At 49.4% G+C, this 5,195-nt stretch overlaps 1 long non-coding RNA gene across 1 annotated transcript; it reads left to right on the forward strand.

The window, feature by feature from the left end:
• Positions 1–31: 31 nt before the first annotated feature.
• Positions 32–3,976, forward strand: LOC144309621 (uncharacterized). The gene is made up of 3 exons (XR_013375562.1): positions 32–113; positions 3,236–3,371; positions 3,801–3,976. It is a non-coding gene; the product is annotated as an uncharacterized LOC144309621 (long non-coding RNA).
• Positions 3,977–5,195: the final 1,219 nt, after the last annotated feature.

Raw genomic sequence — 5,195 nt, forward strand, 5'->3', positions numbered from 1 at the left:
CCTTGCCCTTTTCTTCCTTCCCCCCCCCTCCCCCCACCTCAGTTTTTGTGTTTCTCTTTTGTCTGATTCAGGAAACCTGCAGATACCTGGGTGTGTCAGTAAACGTGTTTCAGGTTGGTTTGTTCGTTTCTCTTTTCCTTCCTCTTTTTTTTTTTTTAATTTTAATTCACAATTCATCACACACACACACACACACACACACACACACACACACACGGGCAGAGGGAGAAGCGGGCACCCTGCAGGACCGCTGAGCCACCCAGGGATCCCCTGTTTCGTGCTTCCTTCACAATTGTATCATACAGGGCAGCCCGTGTGGCTCAGCGTTTTAGTGCCGCCTTCAGCCCAGGGCGTGATCCTGGAGTCCCGGGATCGAGTCCCACGTCAGGCTCCCTGCACTGGAGCCTGCTTCTCCCTCTGTGTCTTTGCCCCCCCCCCCCCTCTCTCTTAAATCTTAAAAAAAAAATTGTGTCCTACATGTTAGGTTTTTACAAAATGAACAGCGGAGAAATAAAAAACCAGCAGAGCCAGGCAGTAGGTAGGAGAGTGCTTTAATGGGGAGCGCTCCTGGGCGAGGTTCCATGACTCGGAGAGGTGGCCAGAGTCAGGGAAGTCGCGCGGGGTTGGGGACTGTGGGGGTTTTGAAGCCTTCTTGGTTCCGACTCTGGATCCGGGTGGGTCCCTAGCCAAATTAGACAAGGGAACACCGTGTCCTTAGGTGATTGGCTGGGAGTAGGGGGGGGATAGTATCAGACGATGGGGAGGGGGCGGGGGCGGTTCCTGGATGGAAAGTTTCGGTTTCCCATCTAGGCTTCGACTCACTGGAGATGATGTGGTGGTCAGGGATGCTTTGACGGGAAGATCAGCCATTTTGACCCAGTTTGAGATGTCCGCCATTTTGGGTGCCCCTGTCTCTCAGCCAGCCCAACAATACATACACAAACACACACACACACACACACACACACACACACACACGTGTTTCTAAAAACTATCACATGTATTCATACATTTGACAATCTAAGGATTTCTGGTACGATAGACAATGTGCCCGTGGTTCCTACTGACTTTTCACCAGAGACTGAGGTTTCTAGGAGTTAACAGTCTGCCGCCTGGGTGGCTCAGCGGTTGAGGGGTTGAGCATCGGCCTTTGGGTCAGGGCCCAATTCTGGGGCGGCGGGTGGGGGGGTATCCGAGTCCGGACCCCTTTCCACATCTGGCTCCTTGTGGGGAGCCTGCTTCTGCCTATGTCTCTGTCTCTGTCTCCCTCCCTCCCTCTCTTCCCCCTTCACAAAGTTCTCTCTCTCTCTCTCTCTCTCTCTCTCTCTCCTCTCTCAAAAAGTGTAAAATAAGTACAATTTTAAAAAATCTGCCACATGGAATCGAGACTACTGGTTAACGATAAGGAAAACAACCTCTGTGTGTGAGATAGTAGGAGACATGTAGAATAGATACAAGGCATGAAAATACGGGTGGTGGTGGTGGTGGTTAAAGAAAATGAATCGGGGATCCCTGGGTGGCGCAGTGGTTTGGCGCCTGCCTTTGGCCCAGGGCACGATCCTGGAGACCTGGGATCGAATCCCACATCAGGCTCCCGGTGCATGGAGCCTGCTTCTCCCTCTGCCTGTGTCTCTGCCTCTCTCTCTCTCTCTCTCTCTCTCTCTCTCTGTGACTATCATAAATAAATAAAATAAAATAAAATAAAATAAAATAAAATAAAATAAAAAAGAAAATGAATCTGTCCTTGTCCTGAAATGACTCTGGCTTTTTTTTTTTTTTTTTTAAGATTTTATTTACTTATTCACGAGAGACACAGGGACAGGCAGAGACAAGGGAAGCAGGCTCTATGCGAGGACCCTGATATGGGACTCGGTCCCAGGAGTCTGGGATCACGCCCTGAGCTGAAGCCAGACGCTCAAACGCTGAGGCACAGGGGCGTCCCAAAGCCTGGCTATTTAGAGAAAGAACACTTAAGACTGACGGAATGGAAAAAGAAATTATAGAAGGGATTTATGAAGGAGATTTTTGAGATTTGTTTTTTGTTTTCTGTTTTTTATTTTTTTGGATTTTATTTATGTATTCATGGGAGAGAGACAGAGAGAGAGACAGAGAGAAGGAGAGAGAGTAACAGAGACAGAGAGAGACAGAGAGAAAGACAGAGAAAGAGAGAGACAAAGAGAGACAGAGGCACAGAGACAGAGACACAGAGAGATAGAGAGAGACAGAGAAAGCAAGACAGAGACAAAGAGAGACAGAGATAGAGAAAGAGAGAGACACAGAGAAGGAGAGAGACAGGGAGAGAGAGAGAGACAAAGAGAGAGACAGAGAGATAAAGAGAGACAGAAGGGGAGAGAGACACAGAGAAAAGAGAGGCAGAGAGATAAACAGAGGCAGAGACAGAGACAGAGAGAAGGGGAGAGAGAGACAAAGAGAGAGAGACAGAGAAAAGAGAGGCAGAGAGACACAGAGAGACAGACACAGAGAGAGGCAGAGACAGAGAAAGAGAGAGAGACAGAGAGAAGGGGAGAGAGAGACAAAGAGACAGAGAAAAGGGGCAGAGAGATAAAGAGAGACAGAGACAGAGAGACAGACACAGAGACACAGTGAGGCAGAGACAGAGAAAGAGAGAGACAGACAGAGAGACACACACACAGAGAGAGAGAGAGAGAGGCAGAGACACAGGCAGGGGAAGAAGTAGGCTCCACGTGGGGAGCCCGATGTGGGTCTGGATCCCAGGACCCTTGGGATCAGGCCCTGAGCCAAAGGCAGACCTTCCACCGCTGAGCCACCCAAGGCGTCCCAGAAGCAGACTCTTTGAAAAGGGATTGCAGGCGTGGTCAGGACGGACTGAGATTGGGAGAAGTGGGTTTTACTACTACACTGGTGTACAACTGAGATTTGGCTCTTCTCTCTGCTAAAATGGCGAGATTCTCTTGCATTGGTAGTCTACTCTCGATAAGAGTGTGAACAGAGAAGAAAAGACAAAGACAAGGTGCTTTTTTGTTTGGTTGGTTGGCTTGGTTTGGTGTGGTTTGGTTGGGGGTTTTTTGTTTGTTTTTTGGGGTGTGTGTGTGTGTGTGTGTGTGTGTCTCTCCCTTTACCTGCCCAGAACAGCAAGGTTTTTAGATTCCCTTTTTTTTTTTTTTTGGTTGTTCTTGTTTCACTTTTTTTGGTATTTACTTATTTATTTTATTTTTTGGGTTCGTTTGTATCCGGTCTTCCCCTACTACGTAAGAGTGAAAACTTCTCCACGGTAAAGGAGCTTCATTTTGGGGACAACTCTAAAAGCACCTGTAGAATCTCCTAGGGGCCACCTCGGCGAAAGAGACACTGAAGATTTCCGTTTTGTTATGATCCGTGATCCTTTGTAGGCATGTGCCTTGAAAACTTCTGAGATGTTTTTGGTTGGCTGGTTGGCTGCCTGTCTGTCTGTCTGTCTACTGGTCCCTTCACCCGTTCGTGGATTCTCAGCGGATCCCAGAATGCCAAACCCTAAATAGAGTCTCTTGACTACTATAGGTCGTTTACCTGCTATGGGAAGGCACATGAGAAGCACTGTCAGACAAAGAACCATAAGCCCTCTTAGATTACATTGTGTGGGTGAATGCTGCCGGTGTTCCGAACAGGAAATGAAATTCCTAAACTTGTAACGTGTCCTGGTAGAGTGCCGTCACTCCACATTCGAACTGTTTAAATGCTCTGCGTACGTGCATGTGTGTTGTGTGTGTATGTGTGTGTGACAGAAACTGGTCGGATTTTCCTCTCGACTGCATTATAATGAATTCTCATTGGGTCTTTAGGCACGTCCATCCGTGGGTGACCTCCCTGTCACGTGCAGGTGTTGTTAGGAAGGTCTTGCAACAATGCGGTCCACTTTTCAGAAGATTCGCGGAAAGGACTCTGGACGAATCCCGGTGTCTGGTCACCCTGAGATTGTCCAACTACATACAGTAGGAGTTGCCGGAACTAATGAAAAAGCTGCGTGGAAACCGAACAGAAAGGAACAACGTGGAACTGAATGAGGTCCACGAAACCCTGAACAGAGTTCAGAAACTCTCAGTGAGTCATCTTCCTTTTTTTTGGCGATTGTTAAATCCTCTTCAGAAGGTCGGTGGGAATCCGTGCTCATTGCAACCAGACACCGTTGGAAGGATCCGCTGTATCACCAAGGCCTTCCTTGAGTAGAATGGCGTCTGTTTTTCTTTCTTTCGACCTCCCCCGGTCCCCACGCCGCCCTCCCCTCCCTTTCTCCCCCCCGCCCCCCACCCGGCCCCGGCCCCGGCCCCGGCCCCCGGGGTCCATTTGTCAAAGTGATCTCTATTGACCGAGCGGGCCAGGGGCCCCTGGAATCGCATCCTAAGACTCAGATAGGATCAGACAGCCTGGAGACGCTCAGATCCACTTCTCGGGAGCCACCCGAGCCCCTCGGAAACCGTGAGCCTGATACCTTCCTTCCAGAGGTCGCCGCGGCCTCACTGGGCGAGTCAAGAGTGCCACCTCCTGGCGGACGAAACCGAGAGTCAGCTGCTTAACCCCAGCGAGCCTCCCAGGTTGCCCCTACGAGGTGCTTGGAAATGCTGAGGCTCAACGACACCGGAACCACAACAACCGGAAGAACAGAAAAGAAGAGCAAAAGAAATGCTGAAGTTCTTCCTTCTGGCCTTGCCTTTACAGGAGTGTGCCGTCTGCGACCACGCCTGTCTCCGCGGACAGGAAGAAAAGAGTCCAGATGGCTGAACCGGGGTTCTGCACTCTGCGGACCACAGGAACCCCCTCCAGCCTGACCCAGGAACTCCCTTACTCTGAGCCAGGGACAGGAGGTCTTGTTTTGTGTTTCGGTTGTGGTCCAAAAGACAGGCGTCACCTACGATGGAACCTTGTAACCCTTTCTAAGCCTAGAGTCGCTCAGCGGCATTACATACGTTCACACATCCTCCTCGCCAAGTTATCTTTCCATTCCATTTTTTTACTCTCTTTTTTGAAACTCTTTAAATTTTATTTATTTATTTGTTCGTTCGTGCATGCATTCATTCATTCATTCATTGTTTGTTTGTTTATTATTTTAAAGGATTTTTTTATTGAGAGAGAGAGAGAGAGAGAGAGAGAGAGAGAGAGAGAGAGGCAGAGACACAGAGGGAGAAGCAGGCTCCATGCAGGGAGCCCGATGTGGGACTGGATCCCGGGTCTCCAGGATC

Source organism: Canis aureus, unplaced genomic scaffold (assembly GCF_053574225.1).
Source record: "Canis aureus isolate CA01 unplaced genomic scaffold, VMU_Caureus_v.1.0 ptg000130l_RagTag, whole genome shotgun sequence".
Lineage (NCBI taxonomy): Eukaryota > Metazoa > Chordata > Mammalia > Carnivora > Canidae > Canis > Canis aureus.